Here is a 9,392-nt window from a genome sequence, read left to right on the forward strand (position 1 = left end):
GGAAATCAGCCTCAGTGCGCAGGCGCAGAGGGCCGCCGCTAGAGGAGCCGCGCGTGCGCGAGGCCGCACTCACTGCCAAGGCCAGGGCTCCAGCGGTGGCGCCACCTAGGGGCGCGGAGTGGGAGCCACCGCCCGGCTGGACTGGAGCTGGACGGGGTGGGCCGGGTTCCGGGCCTGGTCCAGCAGCACAGCGGGCCCAGGTGAGGCCTGCGAGCCTCCTGCCCCAGCTCTGCGCATCCTCAGCCTGGGCCGCGAGCCGCCCTGTGCCTCTCCGGTTCTGGGTCCCCGGTGGCCAGCGGGGCCTGGTTTCCCCTCTAAGCCCAGGGCGACGGTGGAGTGGCCTGGCCCACGGTGTCTGGCAAGGTGCCCCAGGCACAGACACGTCCACTGGTCTGGGGCTAGCCTCCTCCCTGGGCTCCCGGTGTGGAGCGGGCGCTCCCGGGCCACACGTGGTCCAGGCGATCAGGCCGGCTCGCCGTCCGGCCCGTCACCTGGCCCCGCCGTCCAGCCCGTCGTCCAGCTCCGGCGTCCAGCCTAGCTCCTCCACGGCCAGGCCTCGAGCCACCCCACGGCCATGGGTGGTCAGAGGAAGGGAAAGGTGGCTGAAGAAGAGGGCCGGTGTCCCAGTGTCAGTCTCGCCCTCCATTTGTCTTGGAGGCTGACACGGAGAAACCCCAGAGGGCCGAGTGCGCCCTCACAGTTTCACCACAAGTATCCTGGCCGGGCGTCTGGCGCCGGGCTGATAGTGCAGCCCGGCCGCAGCCCCGCCGGAAGCGCTGCCAGCGGTTGGGGCCGCAGCCCAGACAGGAAAGGCCCCCCGCGCCCGCCCGCGGCCTCCCTGCGCCGGCTGCTGCCCGCGTGGCGGGGCCAGGCCGGAGCCCGGCGGCCGGGGACCTGGAACTGGAGCTGGACCTGCGACCGCCTGTCACCTACCGGGACAGCTGGGGAGGCGGTAGGGAGGGAAGACGGAGCCAAGGGCCATCTCCCTACCATGGCCAAGCCCTCCGTCATGTCCCCAGCTTCCCTAGTGTCGCTGGTTCCATCGTCACCGTGACAGGCCCAGAACAAAGTGCCCGGAAACACAAGTGAACAGAAGGCCCGGCGCTGAGTGTGGGGAAGAGCAGGCAGAGTAGGGCGCAGTTAAGAGGAGCAGCCGCAGGATCTGGAGGGTTTGCAGGTGGAGGGTGATGGGACGCAGGAGCCCAGACTCCTTCCATTTAGAAAATGAAATCCAGAAAGATTCATTTTTAGATGAGAAAGACAGGAGCTCCTTCAAATGCTGGGGGGAAGGAAGGAGTCATAGGCAGGGAAAGGCTGCAGATCCAGGAGCGAAGGGGCCAATCAGGAGAGGGAGTCCTGGAGAGCAGGACGGGGCAGGTTGAGGGCCGTGCCTCCCCCCAGCACAGGGAGGGGACCGGCAGAGACACTGGAGACCTGGTCAAGCTGCGCCTCCTGGGTGGCCTTCCCGATTCCCCAGGTGGCCGGGAAGCCCTCCCTTACACCACCTGGCACTCCCTTGTGACGTGCAGAGACTGCTTGCCTCCCTGGACTGGGAGTTCACTCTCAGCAGAGTTAAAGAGGCAGCATTTCGAGGCCTGTGATTCACTTAACACGTGCCCGACGCTGTTCTTGGTGCTGGGGATACTAGTGGATAAAGTTGTGTGTGACTTTTAGAAAGACAAAAAACTAGAAAATCGTTGCAGGTAGTGTTGAGGGCTGCGAAGGAAATAAAATAGTGTGAAGGGGTAAATGGATTTAGCCTGCAGGGCTGGGATGGCCTCCCTGGGACCCAGGAAGCAGGGCGCAGAGAAGGGCAGCTTAGCATAGCAGTGCTGGCTGTCAGGCCGAGGGAGCACCCCAAGTTCTGCCGCCTCCACCTGTGCCCCCGTCCAGGTCTTGGTGGCTGCCTCCAGGTCAGGTTTTGTGGTACACCTCTCCTCCAGGGCGGCCCCTCTCCCGCTCCCTGAAGGGGTGGGTCCTGGCACCCCTGTGGCCCCAGCACTCCGTGTCTTCCCTGGCCCTTGGCCCCCACCTTTGTATTGGGGTGGCTGCAGACGGGGTGTGTGACCCACTGAGACTCAAGTCTCTCCTCTGGAGATGGGGGCTGTCCATGTGAGGCCTGGAAAGACTCCATGACATGACATGGGAGTGACCGGCACAGCCCTTTTGTGGGAAAAACACAGGTGGTCAGGAATGGAGACTGAGCCCTGAGCAGGAGACCCCTGTGCTCTTGACAGGGCCGGAGAGGGCTGACTTGGGGTGATGCCCGGGCTGGCTCTCTCTGCACAGCTGGGGTCCGGGATGGAAAGAGGCAGCTGCAGGAGGCAATTCTGTTGGGCTGTGACCGTGTGTGTGTGCGTGTGGCAGTGGGCCGCAGCCTGGGGCAGTAGGAAGAGTGTGCATCAGACTTGGCCGGGATTGAGTCTTGGTTCTGCAAGTCACTTAGGTGTCCCCACCCGTTCCTGACCCAGACAGCGGACCACACTGTGCCCGTGTTAGGAGGGTGAGAAGTGTGTAAGCAGGCGTCCTGACATGGCAGTTGTGACTGACGTGTGTGCGCGTGTGTCGGGGAGGACGTCAGAGCCCTCTCCAGGCTTGTGAACGGCAGGTCCTGGGAGAGCTGGTCTCGAAGGCCCAGGCCAGTACGGCCGTCCTGTGGATCCAGGCTTGCTGCCCACCTGTCACTCAGGTCCCAGACAGTGGTTCTGCCCGCAGGGCTCCCATCTGACACAGCCACGCCTCACCCAGGGTCCATAGCTGTTGGTGGAGGCCGGGGGCCGTCCGGTTTGTCCTGAATGCGTTAGACTCTGTGCTAGGCCTTCTGTGACTAGTTTTTTCTGCCTTCATCTTCTTCAGATCGGGACACGCTGCTTCTGTCCTTGCTGTGTCTTCACACACCCGGACCCCACTCCCATCCCCCACCCCCGTCCCCACTGCCAGCCCCGCTGTGTGGGGTGGGGTGCGTGTCCACAGGTGTGTCTGCACCCTGGAGAAGCAGGTGGTGTGTGGCCACACGTGTGCGTCCACTTCGCTCTAGAGCTCACTGTTTCTCGCTGGCCTCGCTCGGCTCAGCGTTTGGGTCGGCGTGCGTTGCCATGTGTACATCCAGGATGCCCTACCCCAGCGCACTCGCTGTGTGCCCTCTGCCTCTCACCACCACCCGTGTGATGGACACCCACACAGGCTGTCTTCCCTCTGTCCCAGAGGCGGTCACAGGCCCTGCTGGGGGTCACCAGGGTGCTCCCCCCTCTGCGGTGTGTGCGCTGTTCTGGGCCCTTTGTGCTGGTTTAGTCCCTCCAGCACACCTGGCAGGGGGGAGGGGGTGTGATTCATTTCCATTTGCAGTGAGGATGGGAGGCCAGGGAGAAGTGCCTCTTTCAGGGCCGCGTGACCATCAGGCACGTCAGGGCCCAGGCAGGCGGCAGGGACCGCAGGGTGGCAGCTGCGTGGTGCAGTCCCCACGGTGCTGGGAGCCCGGCCTGGTCTCGGACGGGAGCCCCGCTCCAAAGCTCTGGTCTGCTGTGAAGGATCGGTGTCCCCAGAAAGGAGCCGTGCCCGCTGTTGGGAGGGGGGTGGGGTGCAGCGCCCAGATGACTCGAGGGACACCCTGACTCAGAGGCCAGGTCTCTGGAGAGAGTCCCCACTGGGGCAGCGTGGGCCTAACCCCCCAGTAACACTGGGTCTCTTCACAAACGCCATGCCACCTCCCAGCTCTAGGCTCTAGGGAGAGGAGGGGAGTGGCGTGAAGCCTTTCCAGGGGTAATTCTGGGGGCTGGGTTTTAGAGGATGAATAGGAGTTTTCCAGACCAGCCAAAGGGAGTCCCTCAACTTGATTTACGCTCTGTTTGTTTTTTACCGGTACTTTTTGTTTAGACAGTTGAAGCTGGCCTTCCACTTCTGGTAGGGATACGAAGTTTCATTTGAAACTAAATTAGCCAATGAGACCACCTCGAGTAGGGAGGAGGGAGGTGGCAGCGAGCCTTCAGGCAGGCTGCTCAGGGAGGCGGGGGGGGGGGGGTGCGGGCGCGCGGGGTTAGCCGGCTTTCAGCTTCTTAGCTGTGTGACCAAGGCCAAGGGGCTTGGCTGCCCTGTGCCCCACTGTCCCTCCCAAAGTGAGGGTGATGTAAATTCCTGACTCTGAGGGTCACTGTTGGTGGGAGGCTCAGATGTGTTGACTGGGCGGGCGCTGGCCTACAGGAAGCTCTTGGCAGGGCTCCTGTTGTGGGAACATTTAGGTGGGGGATGGGGCTCTTGGCACCAGCTCCGAAGTGGGAACCCGACTGCTGGCCAAACACCCATCTAATTCAGCTGCCAGTGCAGAGGGGAAGCTGTGTCCCTTTTGTCTTCTGCCACACTCCCCTGGACCCGGTGGGACATGGCAGCCTGGAGGCGGCTCTCTGGGAGGCCGGCCCTCGGGGGGTCTTTGGAGCCAGACTCCCGGCCTCAGACCTCAAACGCAGACTAATTCAGTCCCAGGGTTGCAATATGGCGACCCAGGCTCCCTCCTTGACCAGGCTCTAGACGAGCTCCTCCGGACCCTCTTCTCCACCTGGCGCTGACCCCTGGGCTTCTGTGTTCCCCTCTGCACTGCCCAGTTTGCACAAGAATCCTGCTGAGTCAGGTTAGCTAGAACCTCTCTCTCTGGGCAGCTGATCAGGTCCCCCTCCCCGCCCCCCAGGTGCCTTCTGGTCCCCTGGCCCTCCTTCACCCGGAATCTGTGAGGCTGGGTTAGCCGGAACCCCCTTGACATTTCCTTGGCTGTTTTCCATCCTCAGCGCCCCTGTTCCTGGGCTGTGAAGTCCCTTTTCCTTGTGTTCAGGGCAGAGACCCATCTCTCTCCAAGACGGCTTTGCTGTGCGCGCCGCCCCGAATAAAGTCTCTCTTCTGTCTTTTTCACAAGCGCCTTGCTTCTCCACAAGGGGCTGCTTGTAGAGCACACAGCAGGCGCTCAGTCAGTGCTGGAGATCCCCCCGCCCCGGCTGCTGGACGGCATGTCTGGGCTTCTTCCTGCAGTTCCTCCGCGGAGGTGTCCTGTGACTGGACAGAGTTACTGCTCTGTTTGGGGGGCTTGGTTTCCCCTTTGCAAAGCGGGCCGGCTGGGCCCCGACCCCTGGGTGGTGAGTGAGCTTCAGGTGAGAGCCCACTAGGCTCCAAAGAGCCTCCGGGGCCGGTGGGGACTGTGACCCATAACCACCAGAGGGCGCCCCCGCCCAGGAAATCCACACCTTCTGTTCCCGCAGGCCGGCTGCAGCTCAGCGCACAGAGGCACAGAGGCCGTGGCGTTTTGTGCAGGCTGTGGGTGGTGTGCGCTGGTCAGGGGCCTGTGTTCTGGCCTGGGGGAGCCGGGTGAGGGTGCTCCTCTGCTTTGGAGGATGAAGCAGCAGGTTCCCTCCCGAAGCATGTGGTGGTGACAGCCTGGTGTACGCCCAGACCCACTGGCTGTGTGTAGTCCCGCCTCCATCCCTGGCTAATAGCCACGCGGGTTACCCCTGGAGCCCCGCTCGTGTCTCTCGGGCAGGGCAAGCATGCTGATGGTGCACAAGCCCCTGGGAGAGTGGGTGCGGGTACCGTCGGTGGTTACTGCTGGGCGCTTGTTCTAAGCCAGGCCGTGCCGTGGGAACCTGGATCCCATGCTGGGTGGAGTCTCCTACTGAGGAGCGTGGGCTTAGGAAGCAGAGCTAAGGGTCTCCCTGGGGGAGAGGGGCCCAGCGTGTTCAAGCCTCGTGACTGGCTCCAGTCCAGGGCTGGTCACGCCACATGGCTCCCGGCCCAGGGTCCCAGGTGCGTCTCTTGTGCGGTCTTGGGGCGAGGCCAGTCTGCTGATCTCCGCATAACAGATGAAGAAACAGGGCACACTGAGGTCAAAGTTAAGCCGCACACCAGGACTTGAACCCCCATCTTCGGCCCAGCCTGCTGTAAGATTCTGCCTGGTGGCCACGGCTCAGGGATGGAACAGGTCATCGGGAGATGTCCTTCTTGGGTCCCAGCTGGGCCCCACAGCCCCTGGCGTGTGTGGGCCCCTCCCTCCCTCTGTGTCTGTGCCTGGACTGTGCCCACCGCCTTGACCGCCCTCTCATTCTATCCTCTGTATCCTCCAAGGTCCAGCTGAGTGCTCCCTCCACAGACTCCTTACCTGCGGAGCACAACAGCCAGTGATTTCCTTGGTCTGCAAGGAAGCGTCCCTCCTTGTCTGCCTGGAAAAACTCCAGTCTGTTCTCTGAAACTCAGCCCCCAGCATTACCCCGGGAAGGCTTAATGCCACACCACTCCCCTCTCCTAGATGGGGACAGTTCTGCCTTTCTCGGCTCTCTGTACATCTGAGTTCCAGTGTTGTAACTGTCCTTGCACTGCTTTATGTTCAGGTTCGTTAGACAATATATCCTGTGTTTTAAACATTGTAAAAGTGATACCTGCTCATGGGGAACATTCATGCCCATCAGAAGGGTCCAGAGAAAACACGGAGGCTTCCAGCCTCCTACCAGCCCACAGTTGCCAACCTCCCTTCTGGAGGAAAACCTTGTTAGCAGTTCCTTGGGAAACGCTCCAGGCCTGCACAAGAGTGTTCGCTGTGTCACTGTGCCTGAATGACCTGTCCCCATCCGTCATTCCACGCCGGCCTCCCTCGGCCTGGGGGAGGGCCTGCCTCAGGTGGCCCAGGACTGCTCAGAAGGTGCTCGGATGTTCCCCGGGCTGATTTTGCGTCATCGCAGCCCAGCCTGGCTGTGTGCTGCTTGCAGTCTGGAATCTGCTAACCGCCTTGCTGCTGGCCGCAGACGGGTTTTCTTGCAGAATGTTATTATCATTATGAAAAGTTGAATTTGTTTTCAGCATTTAAAAGTGAGGAGGTATTCCCTAAAAAGCTGAATTTTGACATCTCTTGAAAAAATTCAGGTGAGCAGGGCACAGGGGCCTGCACTCCTGCCTGGCGTCCCTGGGCTGGGGCACCGTCAGACTCTGTGCCCTGCCCCTGCCCCCTCCCTGGCCCGAGGCCCCTAGCTGCATCCCCGTAGCCGGCAGCCTCCTGAGGAGGGCAGCAGCCCGGTGCCCAGGTAGAGGGGAGGGTGACTGAGAAGGAGCCCGGGCCCAGTTGGGGCCAGGACCTGGGCCCACGGCCCCCAGGCCAGCTCCTCTGGGTCGGGGTCACCCAGGCAGGACAGCACTGGGGAACACTCTGAATCCTCATGTTCTGTGCACAGGGCCCTCCTCTGCACACGGGGTGTGGCCGGGGCAGCACCTGCAGCCTGCCCTGTCGTGGATGCTGGCGGCCCTGGACAAGTGGCCCCAGATCCCTGCCTGTGGAGGGATTCAGACACACGGGCAGTTGTCCAGGCCGAGGCATGGGGCTTGGGCGGAGGTCCCTGGCTTGGAACACATGGGGCAGGGGCAAGCTGACCTGCTGTGGGACACGTGTGTGATGTGGTCGCCTCCACGTAGCTCTAGGTGGGGACAGTAAGTAAGGAGCCAGGAGGAGCAGGGCAGGGGCATGTGGGCTCACAGCTTCCAAAGCAGAGCTGGAAATGCCAGTGAAGAGTGGGCTCTGAGATTTAAAGATGGAAACCCAGTTCCCCTCGAAGCAAACTCAGGGTCCTGGTGGGCCTTCGGTGGCCCTGTCTGATTGCCTGGTGCCATCCTTTCTTCAGAGAAAAGGCTTTATTTTCTCTTGTTCCCTAAAGAATGCTTTGCTTGTAATCTCAGGACAGGGAAGCCTGTTTGCTTTGCAGGAAACCCACCGGGTTGCTCTCGGATTTCTGGCTTCATCGACCTGAGCTGGTCACCTGGGCTGAGGAAGGCCCCGAGCGTGGTGCTGCTGGAGCCACTGGGCCTGGAGCCCCTGCCCAGCTGCAGGGGTTGCGGGGTGTCCTGCAGCCCTGGGAGGGGGCCGCTGGCTGAGGAGAAGCCCCTGTCCCCTGCTGGCAGTGGCCGAGGAGCCGGCAGGGCCTGGCGGAGCCCTGGGCAGCCCGAGGCCCAGTCCAGCTGTGGGAAGCTTCCAGGCCGAGGGGTCTCCCCAGGTCCCCACCGTCCCCTGTGCGGCCGGGGCCCGCCCGGGCCGGCCAGCGGGGCGGTCAGCCTCCGGGGCGCTCGCCGGGCCTCGGCCCCCGCCCGCGGGCTGCGGGGGCCCGGGTGCGGGCCGGGGAGCGCGGCCGGGCTGGGGGCGGAGGCGGGCTGAGCCCCCTCCTGCCTGTCTCTGCCTGAGGCCCCTCTGTCTTTCCTCTCCCAGCGGCCCCCCCACCTGGCCCTGCTCCCCGGTGGGGGGCGGGGGGGGCTGTTGACAATTTGTGCACTAATCTCTCTGCCCGGGGCCCCTGGTCAGGTGGTGCTTATCAGGGTTCCGCTCCTGTCAGACGGGCCTTCCGGAGCCGTGGGCGAGGGGGGGCAGCGGGAGCCCCTGCTGCAGGGCCTGGGGGCTGCCTCACCCTCCTCAGCCTCCACATCCCCTCGCCCCCTCCGCGGGCTGCCTTCTTTACCACATCAGGATACAGAACATTGCATGAATTCCGGTCTCAATGGAATTATTTCAGAATTCTGGTCAACCGCAAGCTCAGGGTATTTCACAAACTCTCTATCACTGCTGTGTGGTGGGCAGGGCCCGGGCGGGGGGCAGTAACGGATGCAGGGAGGCCCCACCCAGCTTCCGCCCCCCAGCGGCACCCGGGTCCGGCCGGCCGGTGCCCCCAGGTCTGCGGGGCTCAGGAGAGGCCACCGGGGCCAGGCCCGGGGAGGGGAGAGGCAGAGCGGGCAACAGTGCCCACACCTGGGGTCTCCTCCTGGACCCTCCACCTGCCGGCACTGGGACCCGGGCAAGAGGTCTGCGAGTCTCCGTCCCTCAGCTGTAAGAGGGGGTCTGACGCCCGCCCCTCAGCTCAACGACTCGTCAAAGATCAGCGTGACGCCAGCCCTCGTTAATCCTCAGTGTCTATGAAGTGCCTGCCTCAGCAGATGCCCCACGAGAGCAGCAGTAGTGACAGGGACAGGAACGCTGCTGACGTCCCCCCGCGACTTGAGGCCATGCTTGCAGCTTGGGGGAAGAGAGACCCTGCCTCAGGGATGGAAATACAAGGCCTGTCCGTCCAGGTCCCCACTGCACGCTGTGCACACGTGGCCAGCAGAACATCAGCGCCCTGTCTCCTTCAAGCCCGGACAGAGCCTCAGAATCCTTCTTATCTCAGTGCTCAGGCAGCGCTGTCCACCCACAGTTAGGCCCTCAGGGGGGAAGCAAATTTGGTCTTCTCGCCCCAACTGATGGGTGTGGGGAGAAGTGGAGGGCCTGGGGCCCCCATTCTGCTTCCTGCTCCCTGAAATCCTCTGATGGGTCTTGGCCCCTCGGCCAGTGCCAGCCAGCAGGGAGGCCCTGGGCAGGGCTGGGGTCAGAGGGCCAGTCACACCTCGTCCTC

This window comes from Camelus ferus, chromosome 17 (assembly GCF_009834535.1).
Source record: "Camelus ferus isolate YT-003-E chromosome 17, BCGSAC_Cfer_1.0, whole genome shotgun sequence".
In the NCBI taxonomy this organism is placed as follows: Eukaryota; Metazoa; Chordata; class Mammalia; order Artiodactyla; family Camelidae; genus Camelus; species Camelus ferus.